Here is a 23,374-nt window from a genome sequence, read left to right as displayed (position 1 = left end):
TAGTTGTATAGTTGCGAAACATGGTCTCTTACTCTGAGGGAAGAACGCAGACTGGAAGTAAAATCCTGAGACGTATATTTGGATCCAAGAGAAATGGGAATGGGAAATGGCAGAAACTTCATAACAAGGAATTGCATAGTTTATACCGTTTACCAAACATTGCTAGTCATGAAGTCTAGGAGGCTCAGGTGAACAAGTCATATAGCCAAAATAAACGAAAGTAGGAAAGCTTTTAATGCTTCTACTGGAAATCCGATCGGAAAACGTCCATTAGGAAGACCTAGACGCAAGTGGAAGGATAATATCTCGTATTAAGATATATATCTCGCAGAAATAGGAATACGAAGTAGAAACAGGATCTAGTTGGCTAAGGAGAGAAGTCAAAAGAGAGCTTTTGTGAACGCGGGATTGAATCTCCGGGTTCCATAGGCCACAGAGTTAGTTAGCTAGTTAGAGACTCGGGTGATTGGAATTCGGATATTTGTAGTTATACTGACTAACTAATTATCTAAAATCTTATGGAAGGGTAAAGATTTAGCTTTTGGTAAGTGAGCTTTTATGGACATGATTGTACAATATTTGTTTTTGGCAATAATTTATAAAAAGCATGTATCCGGGATTACAGGAAATGAAACATTGCATGTAAGAGGAATTTATTTTCAATATGACTATATTAAGGGGCAGAGAGGGTTGAGCCGTATAGTGAACTCTGCGTATGCCACTGCTGTAAACCACTAGTTCACCTGATCTGGGATTTAACAAATGACCCTTCGTAAGAGAGGCTGGCGGCACCAGTACCTCTTCGATACTGTCATACAATAGAATTTACATCAATATTAAACGAGAAATTCACCAATAAATAAGCACAGCAATATTAAAAATAATACAGTATATTGAGTAGATAAGATACTAATCAATTGAGGTTAATTTTGTATTCGATTTAATAATATAAAAAAATAAAAAGCGGCATCCAGTTTCGAATAATGTAGTTTCTTCCTTAACGCCTCCTTTATTTTGCGGGAAACCACATTTAATATAACAACAATAATAAAAAAAAAGCAGCATTCAGTTTCGGATAATGTAGTTTCCCCTTTAACGCTTTCCTTACTTTGCGGGATACCACATACGCTTGCATTAAAAAAAAATACATCTACTCGTTTGTTATATATGTATGTATCCTGCGAAAGGCATTTCCCAGTATCTAAATCCAGATCATGCGGCTGCAGCGCGTTCTGTGTTCGACTTCCGACAGCACCACGTCATTCATGCTTATCGTCCCAACACGATTATCTGCAAGCCATGAAGCGAATGATGTAACTATTCGCGTGTGGGTTGCCTAGTTAACAGAATTCACAACAGGCAAACGAAAATCTTTTCCGTGTTTCAAAAAGTGCATGTGCTTTTTATTACTATTAATTTTTTCATATTTATTTTTTTTCTCTCAAATCACCTCTTAATGACGCTAGAAATGCAGAGAGAAAATCTTTGAGTGTATGTTGCATCCCTGCTCGTAATCATACAACACGGGGGACAAGATAACCTGCTCCTATGTATGTCTCACCTCTCGCGAAGAATCGTGACGTCACGTCAGCAGAATCGTTTGATTGGCTGGCGGCACCAGTCCACACAGCTCGGGAAGAGAAACAGCAGTGTTGAGCCGGGCCCCGCGTGGTGCAGCCGGTCTTGCATAGTGCTTACATGTTACGAGTGCGAGATCGATTCCCGGACGAGGTAAGTACTCATGGTGTTTTAAAATTATGTTTCGATTGGCAACACATACGTGTGGTGGAATTTTTGGTGGAGTATGACAATAACATTGTTGTGTTGTTGTTTCGCCACTACATTACAAATTGGTAAATAAAATCGTTATAATTTTACGTGTGCGATCATAATTTTGTTCTTAAAACTTAGTGACTTAATGGTGAATTAATGAGATTGACATGAAAACGTTTGTTAAGGATCTAAATTTTAATAAGTGAAGTAGATTTCAATACAACTGGCAGAAGTGACGAAGTGTATATTAGAAGATTACAATTGAATTTTGGTGAATCAAAGAGAATGACTTTAGAAAGGAATGTTTTTCTTTGTACTACAATATCTCTTCTTCTTGATGTGTCGGATTTAACTATCAATAATTGGTGTCTTTAATATTTGTTCGAGGGTTACAGCAGTGATGATTTCATAAAGTTTCCCTTGGGAGAAGGGGGAAACGGGAAGTGAAACTAGTACGTGAATACTGGCCAGGTTGATGTCGATCAGAGAAGTGCCCCGGAGGCAATTGCGTGTCTCCGAAGGAACTCCCCCTCCTGAAATCATCTCTGGGCTCACGAGAGCCTAGATCATATTGTTTCTACGCACGTGGTTTCGGATTCAATTCAATTTAAGATCATATGTTCAATTTCCACATTCAGGGCCGCGATGGCTCAGTGGTGAAATACCTCTGATGCTTGGGGACCATGATTCGATCCCAACTCGCATCAAGTGCACTTTGTGGTGGACAAACACCATGTGCATGTCTTTTTTCGGGGTTGTCCCGTCTCCTCCCATTTTCTTCGTTCTGCCATTTCATTCATTTCTCATAATCACCGTCTCCTTTAGCCCACATTCAGTATTCTATCCTGTTTTACATAGACTTGGCGCTAAAAACAAATTCTAAACTGGAATCATTTAAAGAATAAATAATTATTTTGCTCTACTTTAGTTCCTTTTGGTGACGCAGTGGTAGTAGAGTCTTCAACTATGTTGTACAGGAACATGCATTCAACTCAAGCCATGTGGGCAAAAATTTCCTCTATTATTATTATTATTATTATTATTATTATTATTATTATTATTATTATTATTATTATTATTATTATTATTATTATTATTATTATTTCTTGGTTTATTCATAGTTTATTTGTGGATCAATAGTCCTTTGTCCAGTTGGGCGTAACCATAGAGCACATTACACCTACAGATTTATTAACTTCTTTCCTAGTAAATTTGCAACGAAATTATCGAATGATTCTGAAATTTTAAACTAATATCGAGTGTTATTAAGTACCACCCACTGTTGGTAACTTGTTTTACCATTAACAAGTTATAAATCGTTTAACAGAAAAATCACTAATTCTGGTGCTTGGGGTCCCGGGTTCGATCCCAGCCCCCGCCAAGTGAACTTTGTGGTGGACAAACACTGTGTGAGTGAGTTTTCTCGAGGTTCTCCCGCTTCTTCCCACTTTCTTCATTCCACCATTTTATTCATTACTCATCATCACCATCTCCTCCAACCTAACCGGCATAAACGTGGGACGTAAAAGTCAAAGATTTCATTTCATTTCATTTCAAAAATCACTAATTTTTCATTTATACTGTAGTCAAAAAAGTTTTTTTCTTAAAAGAAATAAGTCTTTAATATAAAACATTTCTAAAAAGATGGAAGTATTCATAACATAAACATTGATACGGTTCTGACTGCGATCTGACGTTAGAGTGTTCGTTTTATTTCGTCTTTAGTTAGGAAAATATTTTCTGAAATATGTAAGATCTGAAATATGTAATATGGCCATTGTCGTATGTTAACCCCTTCCACTACGATTTATTTTCTGAATTTTATGATAAACGAAGCGACTACCTCCAATATTAAATCATTTAATTCCTTCCGTTGCACTAAATTTCTTGAAGTATAAGTTATAAAAGTGTATTATTGATGGGTGGTGCTACAATAGTTTAAATTTTATGACGAGTGTAGCTCGTCATTGTGCGATTTGGCACCGGGAGGCCATGACGAGCTAGACTCGTCATTTCAGTGCAAGGGGTTAATTAAACATCAGGTTCGATTCCGGAAGTAGACTTTCGTGAATATGTTGACAGAAATATTTTAACATCTCGCATTGTAAAAATAATTTTGGTTTGTATGTGCTTTTACAATCAAACTGAAATAAATGTACATCTAGAGCCGGATTTAGGAAGAGGGGTGCACTGGTGTACACTATCTAAAATGAGAAGCTAGCAGTGAAATAGCAACACTTTCTGAAACTTTCTGCCGGCATATTTCCGTTTGAGGTTTTAAATAAACCGGAATATTGCAAAAGCAATATTTTAAGTCGGTTTTCTGCAGGTTGAAACAAAAGGATTCACCAAACAAAACAATGCAATATTTCTAATAGATAAGAAATCAGAAGCCAGGAGGAGCAAAGAACAATTTTTCCTACATAACACTTGCGATCCTCTTTCAAACACTTTCCTCTGTTCTATGCATCAATGTTGTCAGAGGTAAATAATATTTTCACATGTCACTTTGAAGAGTTTCAATGTGATTGGTTAGTTTGGTAGTTATTGATGTACCCGTCGTCAGAAAATCCTGGATAAGAACCTTCTTATATTTTTCTGTGTGTGAGACCCCGAGTTTGATCTCTGGTTGCAATTGCTTATCTTCAGCACAAATTAGAACAGTGGTTCCAGTGATGATTTGAGATTTTTCCCTCGTGGGGAAATTTTTAATCCACTGGGAGTAAAAAGTAATACTACAAAAATACTAGAAATTCACACTGAGGACGAAAGGAAGTTTGACATCGGGGAAATTTTCGTAACTTCGGGAGGAACGTTACTGATTCTTATAAGTGCGTTATAGTTTTTGAGAAAGTAAGAAAACATTAATTTTTATGCCGTTCGAAAGCATGTAGTTACTTGACAGTAATAAGTGTTGGTTTTTGTTATATTGAAACGGATTGTTTATTTACAAGGGCTGGATATAAAGTAAAGCAATATTGTTATAATTCGTACTTGGCCTTATGCACAGAACACGATTGTTGCATTTCTTCAGTGTAATCGCCTCCCATCTCTATCACCTTCTACCACACCTATGGAAGGCGTCGTATATCGGCAGCGTGTCAATCCTTCTCGATGTCCCGCATGGACCGCCATATGGCACGGATGATGGTTTGTCTTGAGTCGTAGCCCTTCATGCGAAGTGGTTCTTTCATTTTGGCAAAAAGGTAATCACGCACTCCCTTAAAACATTGTTGTGCACTGCACGCACATGCCACTTCAATCTTGATCCACGCACGTTGTTTGTACTTGAAACATATTGTTACGGTGTTTTCACGCGTTGGGGGTTTACACCACTGGCATTACTGGTCCTCCCATTTTCTTATTCCACCAATTATTCCATCATCATTCACTTGCTTTAATCATAATCTCCCTCAGCCTATAGGGCTGAACTAAAAGGTTTCATTTCATTTTTCACAACTGAAAACGTAAGTTTTATACGTACTTTCTGTATAAGTGTTCCTAAAAACAGACATGACAATCTTTACAATGCACCACACTTCATGGTCTCACATTCCCTTAAGCCATTGGTACTTTTTACTGAACAACACACGGTTATTATATTACCATTCGCCACACTTCACATTCCCTTACTAGCTGTGGAATTATTCTGGTGCTAGAACACAGCTCTTTGACGTGACGACAGTATTATCATTACTTTTTATCCAACTTATATACTTATGTATATACAATATGTGTAAGAGAAAAACTACATTATTTTGGATTGGGTTCGAGTTTAGCACACCTTTCAGCAGCGATGCTATATGAGATGTGTATCTACAGCTTAACGTGGGATTCGAACTACAAGAGCTCCCGCCGGGAACCCAACTCGGATCTCCTGTACCGAAGACGCGTCTGTTAACCATACAATCTGTACTTTGCGTGTACACATTGTGGACTATCAGATTTTATCTATTGTTAATTGCTTTCTAACTATACGACACCCACTCCTAAAAGTGACACCTATGCTAATTTCCTACATTATGGTTACGAGTATAACTATTTCATTTAATATCAGTATATTAATGATATTCTTAAGGAATAATTATCCTGACAAAAAAAAAAAAAAACATATATAACGTACGTAAAAACGTAGGCTATATGCGTAAATCCTGTAGTTTTTGGACTTAACCTACGACTATATGTAATATCCTTCAGCAAACGTATAACTGAAAACAGGGAGGCACTATGGTTCCGTGGTAAAGCTCTTACCTCAGGAGTGTGAGGTCCCTGGTTTGATCCCTGGCCAAGTAAGTTTGTAGAGAACAACATTGTGTCCATGGGTGTTCTCAGATAGTCCCGTTTCCTCCCACTTTCTTATTCCATCAATTCTTCCATAATCATTTACTTGCTTTAATTATCGTCTCCCTTAGCCTACAGGACATAATTATGGGACGTTAAACTGAAAGTTTTCATTACATTTTTCACAATTGAAAACATAAATTTTTATGTCCTTTCCGTATAAGTGTTCCAAACATATTTTCCGTGTAAAAGAAACAACTCTATATAGGTTGTTAGGATCTCACATACAGATGGACGTATATAACATATAGCTGACATATGTAGCATACATATACGTATGTAATATACGGAAGACTGTTAGATGTCAGACATCCTGCAGCGATATGATGTAACATCTAAGCATCAAAAGGGTAGTACATATACAGCATATGCATAACGTATGCTCCGTACAGATTTTCGTAGTAAATTTATGCCGTAAATACAATATATTTGTATAATATATGGCTGTCCGGATAACGCATTTTTCTTAGTGTATATGTTACAATTTGAACAACCGTATATAATGATGCTTTACCATCAAATGCTCAACTACAGGATGGATGGACTGGTAAATATCCAGAAAACCATAGGATGAAAGGGCTCTATCTGTGACCCGACACATTTTATAGTTATTTTTTAACGTGTTTTAAAGGAAATAATCTTAACATTAAAGAGAAAATGAAAAATGAAATCTTTGAGTTTTACGTCCCACGATTATGCCGGTTAGGCTAAAGCAGACGGTGATGATGAGAGATGAGTGAAATGGTGGAATGAAGAAAGTGGGAGGAAACGGAAGAACCCCGAGAAAACCCACGCACACGGTGCTTGTCTACCACAAAGTTCACTTGGCGGGGGCTGGGATCGAACCCGGGACCCCAACCACCAGAGGTGAACGCTCTACCACTGAAGCACCGCGCCCCCCAACATTAAAGAGATTAGACATTTGGTATTCATTTTAGTAATTGAAGCATCGTACCGAATAATACTGTATAGCACATTTCAGTGAGTTTGAGGAAAACGGTGAAAATCCGTACAATGTTTCTGGGTTACACTCACAGATCCTTTGTTACGCTTACAGATCAATTTGCCAGCATACTAGTGCAATCACCTGGCCAAGGGAGAAACGAGCCTTTTAGTGTATACTACTCATGTTCCGTACATCATTTGATTCTCCTGGGTCTCAGTACATTCCAAAATATGGCATACAATGTTGTTAGGTGGAAAGCTTCAATTATATCAACGTACTAGCTGAACCTGTGCTCTCTACACAGCGCACCATTTACATATGAGCATGGATCTCCTTGTCATTCCTTACAGCACATATACATGTCCTTTTACAAAGTAAAAAAAAAAATCTTGATAATAATCAGAAAGGCGAGATTTTTTTGATTATTTTTTTAAATATTTCGTACCGTTTGGAAGATTTGAGCCTACTTCCGGTTGGAGTTTCTAATTCATGTATGATCAATGTTTTATTTCTTCTTGCATGCAGTATATAATAATCAATTACACACACAATTAATTATGTTTCCAATTATATATGGTGTTCATTAGACAAAACACTCCAAGAAATAAAGATTCATCTTAGACTGGAGAAATGGTTATCCTTCGTTTTTCATTATCATTTGGCCATAACACAAACGTCGGAAAGATATACTAACCCGTATACAATAGTGTGGTGTTGGAATATATAACTCATAGGATATGATGCTTTTTTTAATTTCAACACTTCTAGTGCACTTCTAAAAATGTAAAAGAAATAACGGCCATTTTTTAAATATGAAATAAGAACTCAACATTCTTCACAAAATACGTGTATTCAATCGAGCAGTGAAAATGACATCTTTCTAGAGCCGAAGGTTCCCGAGAACTCGCCTTCGAAAGGATTGCATACAAACATATAAGCTTTGCTAGACAACAAACATATAAACTTTTCTTGACCACAAACATATAAACCTAGCATTTTAATATATAGATGGCATTCTTAAATCTTAAGTTACTATAAAAACGAACTCGTAAGATTTTTGCCGTAAGCATGAGCAATGTAAAAATGAAATAATAGTAGAAGGTGTACTGTATTAGCGGACTCCTGTCTTCCATATAAACATTAGCATTTACATGGTGCGCTCGATGATAAACTAGAAACGATAAAGAAACAAGTCATTTTGACATCGAGAATTACACCGACTTCTTAATGTTACCCTCAGTTCTGCAGTGTGCAATATCTGTTCCGAGTATAGAGGGAAAAGATGGTAAGAAGGAAAGTAGTGATGGAAATTTGAACCATGTAATCCTAACATCTTTATGTATGTATGTATGTAAGATGTTTTACAATAAATGATCAATAATAATATAAGAGATGGTCACCACAAAAGTTAGCCTGGGGCCTGCAAGCCTCTTGTTACACCCCTGTTCATTACGGCAATCTTTAGTCGTAATGTAACAGAAAAGTCATATCTTGCAGGGTAATATCCGAAATACTTTACAGGACTTGTGGCGGCCTGATATATATATATATATATATATATATATATATATATATATATATATATATATATATATATATATATATATATTTACCTGCTCTCCCAACTTGTATAGTGCCTAACATGTGCACCTTTTGTGCACAGGGTTTCGTACCCGTTACCCAGTGGGATATCCTTGATATATATTTGAACACATTAAAGTGATTCGGATTCCACTTAAAATTGTAAGTCTAGGTCTCATATATATTTTTGGTGTTTCATTATTTCATTAATAACCCAATAATGTAATATGATTTTTTCTCAAGATATGAATAAATCTTGAGTAATTGAATGTAATTCGTCCATCTTTATCAATCGACATTGGACTGAAATGGAATGAAACAAATTTGTTATCCGATATTTAGTCCCCACGGGTATCGGACCCCAAAGTACACACATTGAAAGCACTTGCATTAAACAAGCAAGGCGGTTCATTCGTATAACATCTGGTTAAACAAAACAAGTAATTAATAATGGTAGAGCACTCACTTCTTCTAGTACGAGGATGCTTCGATCTCATGCGACGTGAGTTTGTAATGGACAATATTGTGTGTAGTGATGAGCAAAGACATGACCAAGACCAAGACCAGGATTGTCTTGCTCTTGGTCTTGGTCTTGCACATCCAGTCTTTGTCTTGGTCTTGCATGCAAGAGTCTTGCAAGTCTTGCATTTAAGAAATCTCAAGTTTTTCATAGGTAAATTTTACTATGGATATAAGGGCTAATAAACTCTACAATGCACCAATAGTAACGGAAATACAATTCATGTTTCTAAATGTGATATAATTTAACTTTGTGTAAGTATGATGATAGTGTACAACATAGGTGATGACATTTCCTTTTTTAATGGGTGCCCACGTTTCACTATTTGTAAGATATGCCTAAATCACAACGTTTCGTAATCTGTTTATATTGTTTAACAGATTCAACACTCTACTGGTTCCCAAACTGGGGACGCTACCCTAAGACGCATGAAAGAAAATCAAGACGGCACAGATCATTGAAATACCACGAATTGCAAAATTATTTTTACACTCTAAAGGTGTCAGATTTTTCTTTTCAACCATGATTAGCTAATCCTTGTATTAATCAAACTTCCAATTAAATATTGAGATTTTGTTTTACTGATTCCAATATGTACTTTATGGGGCAGAAACATTGACATTACGCAACAATAATAAAAATATTGCAGGCTTTCGACACCTGGGCATGGAGAATAAAGGAGAAAATTAGCTGTGTTGAACGGACAACGAATGAGATGTTAAAAAATTAGCAGTAGGGAAAAAATAATTTTAGATATTGTTAAGAGGAGGAAGAGCAACTGGTTAGATATTGGCTGAGAAGGAACTGTATTATAAGGGACGTGCTGGAGGGTATTGTGGAAGGAAAGAGGGGGAGGGAGCGAAGGAGACTAGTTGAAGGAAGGTACTAAAACAGAAAATTGCTACGTCAAGACGAAGAGACTAGCTGAGGACCACCGAACGTCGAAGCTTCTCAGTTGCAGCAAGTAACCTGCCAATAATGGCAGAATAGCTATTATGAAGATGATGATATATTTAGAAATATTGACTAAAAGAAATATATATAACTTGGATTTAAATATCATCGGAAGTTTCACTGTTTATCTCAGAGACTCCTAAAACTATACAGGGTTTTCATAAAGTCTGGACGGATTTAATTTGCTTATAATTTTCATAAAAATGCTCATAATGAAATCAAATAAAGTGCAAACGGTAGCGGAAGGATTAAATTTTTACCTGTAATCTGCACCAGCTCAGTTCATTCACCGCCACACCTCCAACTGGGCGCCATTTACGTCCACTTCTGTGGGCTGTTGATGATGCTTTCCCTTACCCTGCTCACTGTTGCAGGCGATGTTGGCGGCCTCCCACTTCGAGGACGGTCCAGGACGCTTCCTGTCTCCAAGAACTTAGCATGCCACTTTCGGATTGCACTCTCAGAATTCTTTGGCTTTTTGAATTCTTTGGTGAACTTTCGACACACCAGAATTGGTGATTTTAGCTCTGCGTGCCACAGAACACATTACGCTTTCTTTTTCACCGACGCCATCTTTGATACGGTAAAAAAAATAGTCTTTTCAGAAGAGTTTTTCATTTATTTATTTCTTTAAAAGACACACACACCAATACAGCTTACAACTTACTTTTAACAGTCAACATTGAAACAACAATGAAAACAACAATGGATGGAATTTGGTAAGAAACTGACCCTTGCCCTCCCTCTCCCTCACTCAACGTGTTCAGAGTTGCCGCTTATCTAACAGTGTTGCCAACTAAAAATTTAATCCTTCCGCTACCGTTTGCACTTTATTTGATTTCATTATGAGTATTTTTATGAAAATTATAAGCAAATTAAACCCGTCCAGACTTTATGAAAACCCTGTAGACTCCATTTTAACATCGGACATTATCGATCATTTTTAAATATCTTTCATTCCCCCTCCCCTAAACTGCACCGTCAAAGTGATATGACAGAAACCACCTCAGGTCCGATCCTCATCTATGTTGAAAATTTGATTGAGATCGATTGGGTGGTTTAAGAGTGATGAAGTCACAAAGACAGCACTTATATTTTTAATTTTTTACATATATCTATATATATATATATATATATATATATATATATATATATATATATATATATATATATATATATATATATATATATATATATATATATATGTAAAAATATAATATATATATATATATATATATATATATATATATATATATATATATATATATATATATATATATATATATATATATATATATATATATGTATATATATATCCCTCCTCCCCCTCCCCTACGTTGCACCATCAAAGTAAAATGATAGAAATCGCTCCAGGCCTGAACTTCATCTATGTTGAAAAATTGATTAAGATCGGTCGGGTGTTTCAAAAGTTATTAAGTTTTATTTTATATATTCCCCTCCCTTCCTCCTCTCCTAGGCTCTACCATCAAAGTGAAACAAACTCTAAAAAACTTTCCAGGACCGAACCTCATACATGTTAAAAATTTAATTGAGATCGGTTCCAGAGTTATTAAGTCACAAACATAGTCATTTTTATTTTTATTTATATTGATGTTTGTATATCTCCCCACCTCCTCCTCCCCTACATTGCTCCATCAAAGTGAACTGACAGATAATATTCCAGACTTGAACCTCATCTATGTTAAAAATTTGATCGAGATTAGTCCTTTGGTCCAAGAGTTTTATTTATTATAACTCCCCCTTTCCCGTCCCCTAAGTTTTACCGTCAAAGTGAAATGATGAAAACAGCCCCAGACCCAAACCTCATCTATGTTGAAAATTTGATCGAGATCGGTCGGCTCGTTCAAGAGATTAGGAGTCACAAAAATAGTCGCTTTCAATTTTATAATATAAATTTATTGTTGTAGTACAATGTTATATCATTCAATCCTTGATGTGCCGTATACCTAAGGAGGCTGAGTTATATTAATAAACAAATATTCGATGTATAAGCATCCGCCCATGAAATCAAACTTGCGGTCACATACACTAAGTTTTTGTCAATGTCATGAAAATGTTATTTCGGTATTAGTTTTGAGAGCACACATTGAAAATTTCCAACGGATGCTTGAGTCTCGGAGCCAAAGCTATATCCATGTAGTCGACACCTACGGTGTACGGTATTACCGATGTTCAATACTACATTTCTCTTTAGTTTTGGAAGAAGAACACCGTTAATATGCTTTGAAATAAAATGAAGTATCTAGTTTAACGTCCCACGATTGTGCACCAAATCTAAGGGAGACAGTGATGATGAGAAATGACTGAAATGTGGAATGAAGAAAGTAGGAGGAAACGAAGAAGTATCGAGAAAACCCACGCACACGGACCATCTGTAGCCACGGTGTTTGGAGATGAGACCTGTATGGCTTGAAAACGAGTAATATCTACAGAAAACGCGAACAACCAATTCAGAAAACGACGTACTGTTGCTACAAGCTACAGGGGCAGATCGTCTCACACGGATGCATAAACTACTGGGAACACATTCACTCCAGCAGCATTTTTACTAAAGCCAAGAAATCCATCTCCTTTTTTACATTATATAAAAAAAAATCAAGTAGTGCCAGTACTTGTGCAAGACTCTTGCACCAGAGTCTTGGTCTTGATCTTGCATCGGGATTCCTGATCTTGATCTTGGTCTTGGTCTTGCATGCAAGACTCTTGCAAAAACTGAAAGACCAAGACTCTTGCGCTCATCACTATTTGTGTGTCCTTAGGTTTTCTCAGGGTTCCTTCGATTTCGTACTCCAAATCTACATTTTTATTCCACTAATAATTTCGTAATTATTTGTCTCCTTTAGCCTAAAGAGCATATCTCCAGGACGAAACAAAAGATTCGATTTCACTTTTGCTTGCGTATAAAGTGAAATCCAAAACACTCAGGCGTATGTTCCAACTGTTCCAACTGTTGTTCTCCAGGGCTTTTGGAGTTTTCTAAGTATTTAAGGATATTGAAATAAAGTGTATATATATACACTTTATATATATGTTGTGTCTATGTTCACTCATAACTTCAACATAGTTCCAGAAATTATGATTATTCTTTTTGGTTTGAAAGAGCATACATTTCCAATGGTACCATGTAAATTTCATTGGGATGTGGTGATAGACTTTAGAAACTGAAATGAAATGAAATCTTTCAGTTTAACGTCCAACGATTATGTCTTTTAGGACGGTTAAGAAAGACGAATGATTTAGACAAGTGGATGATGATGGAGAAAGAATTTGGTCGAATGAAAAAGTCGACGAGAACACCTCCGAGATAACCCACGAACACGATATTATCCATCACAAACTTACTTGGTCGTCGGGGATCGAACCAAGGACCCCAGACACCAGAGGTATACGTTCTACCACTGAGCTACCGTGCCCCCGATAGTCTTTAGAGCGAGACCATGAAACACCTCAACAATTGTGTAAAAAGTATAATTAACCGACTTTAACATGCATGTGATCATACAAAACTTCGATATAGGTGGAACGAATTTAATTTCTATTTATTTATTTATTTACTTATTTTGAAAGAGTAGTATTTCCTTGTTCCTGGCGACAATAGTTTTTAGTGTTAGATTATGAAACTCTTCAATGGCTGTCAGTTGATTTGGTTTTGAGTTTAATTTCCCTTTCAGGAGCGAGACTAACCCTAAATGTGAATATGATCATGCATAACTTTGACTCAGGTGCACCAATTTTGATGATCCATTTTTGTTTGAAAGAGTATAAATTTTATCATAATCTAATAGAAATCTTTGGAGTTAGACCATGAAACTTCTCAACAGATTAAATTAAAGTATTAATACCGTGTGCATATTCACGTGGAATTCCGTAACACAAAGCCCGATTTATACACGGTGAACCTGAAAGATATGCACAAACTCCGAGAGATCATTCGTAACATCAAAAGAAGATAAAAAGTATTTTTGCATATTGTCGAATTCCGTGTTGTGTACAAGTGACAGGGGTGCCAACTTGAAATCGAATCGTGAAAATTAAAACCCGTTCAAATCGTCACGATTGGAGTTTCCATTCCAACTTTGCATCCTGTCAGTCGTACACGACACGGAATTCGACTATATGCAAGAGGACTTTTTTGTCTTCTTTTGATGTTACGAATCACCTCCTGAAGTATGTGCATACCTTTATGTTCCTTTCCAATTGTCACAATTGGAATTTCGGTTTGAAGTTGGCACCCCTGTTACTCATACACGACGTAGAATTCGACAACATGCCAGAGGACTTTTTGTCTTCTTTTGATATTACGAATCACCTCCCGAAAATAATTCGTTACCATTAACTATCCAGAAACGCGCAAAAAAATATTTCCAACTCAAACCTAAATAAATAAATAAAAGCCTCATTAGTCCCAGAACTTACTAAAGAGTAGAATACTTGATAATAATAATAACTATAAAAATGTAGAAGTCTGTGTTAAGCTAAACAAATTAATGCCTAATAAAAATTATTTTGAATGGTAATTCTTTTTATTGATAATGGTAATGAATTGGTATTTTCATCTTTTAAGCACTTCCTGCTCTGTAGCCCTTTTATTATTTTGTACTTCTTAGCGCTTTTGTTGAATTATATTATTTTATTTTATTTATTTTTAGATTTTGTTTCGTTTTCTTTTTAATAAAGCTAAACGTAACAAGAGGAATGGAGCTTCCGCAGACCGTTTTACGTCACTTATAAGGATATTTTTAAAAAATGTAAAAATCTTGAAATGTGTGTTACGCAAAATGTGTCAAGTAAATAAGCGGGTTCTCTATAAATCAGGCCATTTAGATGTTCAAACAGTGATTGTGTTTCTTCAGTTTCCGTTGGTGGAAGATGATATCCTGGAGTCTTCTATTGTTGTTATCTTTCCACGAAAGGAACAAAAGAACGCTTTGGACTTTCTTATATTTTTTTTATCGGTGGCCTCTCTCTCTTTCTCTATCAGAGAAGCTCTTGTCTGCTTTCTGATCCATCTCTATGATTGATGTCTTCAGCACCTCTGGAAGACCTTGACCTAATGATGACCAACGTTAGAAGAGCAGATAAGTTGTAAGAATCATAAAATGATGGATGTCCAGTTTACTTTGAAGCTCTCAATATAATGGGATAGTTGAGCACAAATAAGTGCTACAATTCTGCACATTTGGATATCGCCATAAAACTTGATGTGTTCGTTTGTTGCACATGCTGTAATGGATGAAAAAAAAAATGTCAGGAGACGAAATGAGAGACTAACTTGCAATCTTACATGACGTAATTCAAATTGGCAACTAAAATAAAATAAAAATTCTCTATTTGATATTTTTTGAATCAATTTGAATATTTTAGGGGTGTATTTACAGAGAGTAGCCATCAAGTTTCGTGTAAAACTTGGCAAATCAACCACGAATACCGTGGACATGACCAACAGCTTATAACAATGATGCTCTTTCTCTAGCGAACATTTTTATGTGGTGTCGTTGTTTTCGTGAGGATCAGGAGGTCTTCACAGGCGAGCTTAAACCTGGCCGCCCGGTAACCGTTCGAACTGGCAAAAATACTGAAAACGTGCGGGAAAAGCTGGCTGAAAATCGTTGTCAGTCCAGGGACGTACGCAGGAATTTATTTCGGGAGGCGTCTAAAACGTTTCGGGGGTCCAAATACAATTTGAGGTTAAATTATCTGAAAATTTCTAAAATTACCCCTAGAAGTAGACTACATTTACCAAAAAAGTCGGGATTTCGGGGGGGACCCCCAAGACCCCCTGCGTACGCCCCTGGTCAGTCCCTCAGTATGATTGCAGAGGACTTGCATTGGTAAGGGGATACTATTCGGAAGATCATGGAACAAGATCTGCAGTAGAGGAAGATATGTCCAAAGTCTGATCCCCACAGTTTGAGAGCAGAGTAACATGAAGACCAGGTGTCGTGTCAAGAGTGGGTCCAACTGGCCGAAAATGGACGAGAATGGTTTAAGCAAATTATAACTGGAGTTGAATCACTCTTCTACGTTGAAAGGAAAATATTTTGATTCAATTTCGGACATCCAAAGGGCTGTGACGAAGGAACGCAACACTATCGAACAAGAGGACTTCCACAAAGGAATCCAGAAACTATAGCCTACAGCCGTGCAATTGCCATATAACAAGGAGGGTCAAATATTGAAGATTAGCAGCCAATCGAGGAAATTCTCTTTCGCATTATTTTCTGATAATGCCAGTATTAAAATTTAGTAGATACACTGTGTATATTATAAGATAAACTTTTAGATTGAAAAATTCTTAAAGTGTAACAGCTATGCCCCTTAAGCTAAAGGGAACGGGTGATTAATGAAAGAGATAGATTATGAAAGAACTGGTGGAATGAGAATGCGGAAAGAAAAGAAAAAAACTAGAAAACCCTTGAAATCAATGTTGTCCATCACCTTTCACATGGACTGGAATCGAACTAGGGACCTCTCGAACCAAGGGATAGCGCTCTTAGACTGAGATATCGTGCCACCATTTTAGATATAAGGTATTAGAGGAAGAAAATAGGGAAAGTAAGAAGGAGATTGTAGTGAACATTCAATACATAAGACTCTCCATAAAATGCCGTGCTTAATTATGGGGAATTATGTGCGTTCCGAAACAATTACTACGTATCTCCCAATGGAAATTTACTAAAGAGAATTCTATAGTCATCATTTCTGAATTGAATCGAACGGTATTACAGCTGGACTATTTTTTTTCATCTTTTTCCTCTATTGTCATCATTACTGAAGAATAATGGGAAAGTGACCAATTAAAGTCGACAGTTAATTACAATAGTGCTATTTCTAATGGATGGACTCATATTTGGCATGACAGCTGGCTTTTTTCTTCTCTTTTTTCAGAATATCAATCTTTATGAAGAATTCAACGTTTTTAGAAAGGTATTTCGTTTTTAAATATAGTCGTCATTTATTTTCTGTGAATGGAGACAGCAGTTGGACTTGATCTTAAAAGTACGCGAGCAAAAATCAACAACTCGACTTGTTAACATCTTGTTGGACTTGTTTTCTTGTTTTATTTTATTATTTTTTTTCGAAAACTATGTATACAACAAATCTGCTGTTTTGATTTAATCTGACATTCTTGTTGGAAACATTAAGAAGAGAATATAAATTTAATTCTGAGCTCCTTTTACCAATTCTGAGTTCTATGTGTAGGAGATGCCTATTTTAAATTCGAGCCCACTCATGGCTATATGGATAGCGTAGTATCTTTGGTGCGGAAGATCTGGGTTTGATTCCCGGGAGAGCTCATGTAGTTCGGATTTCACGTTAAGCTGTAGTTGCCCATCTCATATAGTTTCGCTACTGGAAAGAGTGGCACGGTGGCTCAGTGATAGAGTTGGTTCGATTCCCGGCTAAATAATTTTGTAGTGGACAACATCGTGTCCGTGAGTTTTCTCGGAGTACTCCGGTTTCCTCCCACTTCGCCATTCCACTAGTTATTCCGTGCAACTTCATCTTCAGGAAATATTTTGGCTACTCTCCGTCGTATAATATATATCTAGAAGAGAAAGTAAATCAAGACCATACGTAACGAAGACGGTATTTCGGTAGGAGATAGAATGATTAAGTTTGCAGACGATATGGCGCTTGTTGCAGAATCTAATAAAATGTTAATAAAATGTTATAAAATTTGAGGAAGGACTGTGAAAAATATATTGTGAACATAAATGTTAGAAAGACATAAGCCATTGTGATTGGAAGGAATCAGTTGTTTGTCAAGTATTGAAGTAGAATGGGAGAAAATAGAACAAGTGACTACTTTTCTACACCTAGATACTATCACTAGTGACGACATGGAGTGACAACATGGAAATAAAAACAAGGATATGAATGACGAAAATAGCATTTAGCAGGAAGAAAAGTCTATTTTGTGAATTCTTGCAAAAATATTTTTAAAAAAAGTCTCATAAAATTCTTCATATGGAGTCCTGTGTCACATGGAGCAAAAGCGATTGAGAAAGACTGAAAAATTTCAAATGTGGGTGTAGAGAAGAATGAACAGAATTAGTTGGGTCGAACGTAAAAGGAATGAGAGATGTCCGAAATTTTCGGGGAGAAAAGAATGATTATAGATAGTTGATAAATTATTTGGGACATTGGCTAAAATGAACTGTATCATGATGTGCGTGCTGGATGGTATGGTTGAAGGAAAGAGAGGAAGGGGAGAAGGCGGTTACAGTTCATGAACGATATCAAAACAGACAAATAGTACATGGAGACAGGAAAGTTAGCTGTACATGTAAGCTTCTCAGTTGTGGCAAGGGGCCTCCCAATCCTGTGATGAGGGTAGGATGAATACACAAAAGGAGAAGAAACGTACGTACGTAGAAACGTAGGTTACACGCATAAATCCTGAAGTTTTTGGACTTAATTTACGACTATACGTAATATCCTGTAGCGGCATGGTGTAACATCTAAGTGGGAAAAAGGATAGTACATATGTAGTATATAGATAACATATGCTTTGTACAGATTTCCGTAGTAAATATAAGGAATCCGTATATTTAAATAATATACCGCTTTAGGGATAACTGATTTTTCTCAGTGAATAATGCTACTAACGTCCAAATCATTATACTTTTTTGTGAAAGTTAATTATCTCTTTTAAGTACCAAGGCTACATGAAACGTGAACCAAACCATTGTAATGCTTTCAAATGCTCTCCCACCGGGAATTGAACCTGGAACTCCGTTCACCAAATATGGACAAGCTAGCCACTAGACCGACGGGGAAAGCTATATAAAGTATTAATGAGCTTCTTATTGTTCTAATGAATCAAATTGAGTGTAACTTATATGAGTGGTTTTTCATCTGATGGATATACTACATCTTTCAAAGGATTATGATATCCATTGTAGGGGCTGCACATAACAGATAGAAAGGCAAGAAATAGCTGGTTATACATGCAATGTACAGTAAATCATTAATGAGAGAAGATTTCTTTGTGCCCTATATCTTATGTGAAAAACTGGTTTTGTGTGTAAACTGTAATCAAATGACATGTCTCGTGTTTCATTAGACTCGTGCACTTAAGATGCATACTGATTGTTAAATCGTGATTCGCAATGAAGACATAAATGCAAAATAGAACGAAGGCTATGAGATCATTGCATTGATCTTTACTCATACTGTGTAAAATATGCATATTTTCATGTTTGTCTCTTTATTAGCAAATGTGCGATTGCATGCAAGCGCTACAGACTGGTCATAATAATTCCCTCCGGAAGTCTTCGCACCAAATAATAATAATAATAATAATAATAATAATAATGCGTATGTAGAAAAGAAAATAACATTTGAAAAATGTTCTACAAGATCTCTTAATAAATCTGCAAAAATGTATTAAGATTTCTTGTAGAACATTGTAGAACATCCGTGGCATGTTCCGTCATGAAAGCACTAGAGAAGGCATTTTTATTATCTGTAGATGCACCTTTGTAAAGATTTGTACGAACAGTTTGTTACATTGTTACAATGGATCGATCGTTAGCAAATACTAACTCTGAAATTTCGTTTAGTTCACTTGTACGCTCAAATATTCTAACATTCTTACTTCTAGCTTTTCTAGATGGAAAATACCCGTCTACGCTGTGCTGTATTAAAACATCCTTATGTGCATAGAGTATTGTGCCTTGCAAAGCAAAGCATGAATATTACGAATAAGATATGCAAAAATGACCGAAGGATTTGGAAAGTGAATGTAGAAAGAATAGAGAACAGTTGTTGAGTTGGGCAGGAAGCACACATTAAAATATTAGAAATAGTAATAAAAGAAGGAAAATAATAACTTAAAAGGCGAAAATAAACTTGTTAGAGGGCGCGGTGGCTCAGTGGTAGAGCGTTCAACCCTGGTGCATGGGGTCCCTGGTTCAATCCTAACTCTTGCCAAGTGGGATTTGTGGTGGATAAACACCGTGTTCGTGGGTTTTACTGCGTTTTCCCGTTTTCTCCCACTTTCTTTTCATTCCACCATTTCATTCATTTCTCATAATCACCCTCTCCTTTAGCCTAGGGGCATAACCGTGGAACGTAAAACTGAAAGATTTCATTTCTTTTTTTTTAAAAAAAAAAAAAAACTTGTTAGGGTATTGTCAGATCAAAAATTTTGTTCTTATTGACGTGACAGAGGACTGGCAGAGGGAAAAGTTGGGAAGATGAGAAACTGTGCACAAGAAAAAAGTTTAGATTAGGACTGTAGTGCATGAAAGCTTCTCAAGTTGCTGCAAGTAATTTGCCAAAATTGTCCATGTCGTATATTTCGGACTTTTATAACACATATCTAAGATTTCAAAACGTTCCATATATCTAGTTCAAAGATTTTCACAATACATACCTCAGGTTTCGAAATTTTCCACATGCCATAGATACGGAGTTTCACAATACGCACCTCAGGTTTTGAAATTCTCCATCTAACAAAAATCCTAGATTTCACAGTACATGCTTCAGATTTCGAATTTCTTCATGTGGCAAAGTTTCCAGAATTTCATACTACATTCCCCAGATTGAAATTCTCCATATAGCAAAGCTACCAGATTTTTCCCGTATTTTCACAGTCATATCTCAGTGTTCAAAGTTCGAACCGAACTAGCAATATGTAGGACAGAGGTAAGATGAATTGTGTTAACTGGAATCTCGTTGTAGATCTGTTTCTTTTCATAAATGAGAAAAGTTGCTACCAAATTCAACTTAAGTACACGGTAATTTGCGAATCTCTGGGAATCATACAAGGAAAAAAAAATATGTAAACTTTTGTAGAATTTTAGAATTTTGTAATCTTTTATCTTCCTTTCTTACCTTCCCAGTGAACACGAGGAGCGAATAAAAATCATTCAAGGGCCGCTAGTTTAATATGCCTGCTCTTCATGGTATAGATCCGGATTTTCATAATACTTGTCTCAGATTTCAAAATTCCCCATATGCTTTAGATTCCGATTTATACAATACATACTTCATATTTCGAAACTCTCCATATGTAGAAAAGAAATCCTGGATTTGCACAGTGTTTACTTTAGATTTCGAAACTTCCCATGTGTCATATATCCACGATTTTCACAATACGTGCTTCACTTGTCAGATGTCGAAATTGTCCATATGACAAAGGTGTACCTCTTTCGGTTTCAATAGAATAGTAATGCTGGGAGATGGGACTTATTAAGGAGCGTTGAGTCAGTTAAAGAAGCATGCTAATTGGGGGAGGAGGAGGGGGAGCAGTCTTGGAACTTACTATTGGAACGATGAATCAACAAGAATAAAAGTTTCCAGTTATTACTTGGTGTTCTTTTTCTTCCATAAAAGGCCGGGCACATAAATTCCTCATACAAGGTTTACCATACTTAAGACTAACGTAGTTTCGATTCAGAAAAAGTTGAAAAATAATACAGTTGAGTTACAGATCATATTAAAATAGACATCTTTGTCAAGATGAAGCGTTTAATTGAAGAGCACAGTGTTTTTAACTGCAATGGAATCGCTATGCGTATATGGGTTCTTACTGGGTTTCTCTTCCGGAACAGGCACCAACTTTCTTCAGAAGATGATTCCAGGTGCGGAATCGAAAGAGATTTTCTAATAAAAATCGATTTGAGTTCCGGAAACCGAAACTTATTTTGTAAAAAAAAAAAAAAATCGGTTCTGAAACCGATATTTAGTATTGCCCACAAGACGTCTCACCTTCTCTCTCGAATAAAGTACTGTGCGTGGGGTTCCTGGTTCATCCCCTAGACAACATCGTGCCCGTGGGATTCTCGAAGTAATCCCGCTTCCTCCCATACTCTCATTCCACCAATTCTTCCATCATGATTTAATTACCTTAATCCTCCTTCTTGCTTAGCCTAAAGGACATACTTACGGGACGCTAAAATTAAATATTTCATTTACACTTTCGAATAAGGTTTTCTTGGCTGCTCATAAATTTTGTACGTATCCATTCTCGAAAACTTAGTATTTAAGATTTTTTTTTTTTTTTTTTTTTTATGGTTGGGGACAGAGCATAATTCATTTGAAATTTGTAACACCGTGTACTAAGAAAACTTAAGGATGAATTTTATTAATTTTTGTATTATAAGAAATGAGATTAATATATTTTTTTTTAGTATTTGGGACATTACACTACTAGTTATCAGGATTTGATATGATTTTAATTATAAAAAATTATTAAATTGTAATTGCATAGAAATTTAACGATTATGACTATTTAATATTGTAAATAAATGTAATAATTACTGATAGTTTAGCTTTGATGATTTTTAATTGATATGTGATTTTATTTTTAATTTTTGTGTTTATTCTTTGCACTTAACCAGCACGATCCCTTTTTAGGATTAGGACGCTTTTTAGTTGTAGCGTAGAGCTTAGTTTAGTTTTTTCTTCTTTTATAAAATGCTTTACTTTGTTCTTTTTGAATAAAAAGACTTTCTATAACTGTGGTGTGTTGTCTATGTTACATTTACTTTTATATTTTTAAACTAATAGTTTGATTATTGCTTTTTTGTTTTACACCAAACAAAATAAATTACTAAAATACATGTTTAAATTTTGGATACTTTGTTTATAATATATGTCGGTTCTCTGTTGGTGTATGCAGACAGAACCGATATGTCCCAATATACTTTGGTTCTCTTCCTGAAGCACGCCGAACTACGTGCCACACAGAAAAAAAAACTTATGTGATGTACGGATACATACATACATAGAAAATTAAAACATACTAAGTTATAAAACAAAAATATACAAAATATTAATGTAATAAAATAAAAAAATAAAGCAAAGTTAATTGCTACAGAAATTGACAAATCAAATTTCCTACTTGTGTCTTACGTGCTATTACTTCTCTAAAGAAAATCAGACTTCCTAGATTCCCTTTATTAATAGAGCTTAACGTACCCGGCATTCAGAGATAACAGGACTTCGGACTTCCAGAAGTCATGTCTATCTTCCGGTGTCGGTCAGATTAATTCAATGCACTGATTTCTATATTGAGAAAATTTTTGTATTAAGCAAAGAATAAAGAAAAGATAGAAAATGGCTCACATAAGCAAATACTTGTGTGTGAGCCTGATTCTCGTATTTTATTTTTTTATTATTTTTTTTTACCGTAACATATAAAGTTTATAATTCTTACTCTTAGTTAACAATATTTTTTTAAAATATTTTTGATTCTTTTAACCTCTGTAAAATTAACCGTTTAT

General features: G+C 35.8%; 1 protein-coding gene across 1 annotated transcript in view; it reads left to right on the top strand.

Moving 5' to 3' along the window:
• The first annotated feature begins 1,656 nt into the window (after nucleotides 1–1,656).
• LOC145662988 (monocarboxylate transporter 12-like) overlaps nucleotides 1,657–23,374 on the top strand; it is an 881,834-nt gene continuing 860,116 nt past the window's right edge. Inside the window, exon 1 of the mRNA XM_081729091.1 lies at nucleotides 1,657–1,731. The gene's annotated coding sequence lies outside the window, so the exon portion shown is untranslated. The remainder of the gene's footprint in view (nucleotides 1,732–23,374) is intronic.

Source organism: Thermobia domestica, chromosome 10, assembly GCF_964235325.1.
Source record: "Thermobia domestica chromosome 10, izTheDome1.hap1.1, whole genome shotgun sequence".
Classification (NCBI taxonomy): domain Eukaryota; kingdom Metazoa; phylum Arthropoda; class Insecta; order Zygentoma; family Lepismatidae; genus Thermobia; species Thermobia domestica.
The sequence above is the reverse complement of the archived record's forward strand: the minus strand, read 5'-3'. Positions and strand labels throughout refer to the sequence as shown.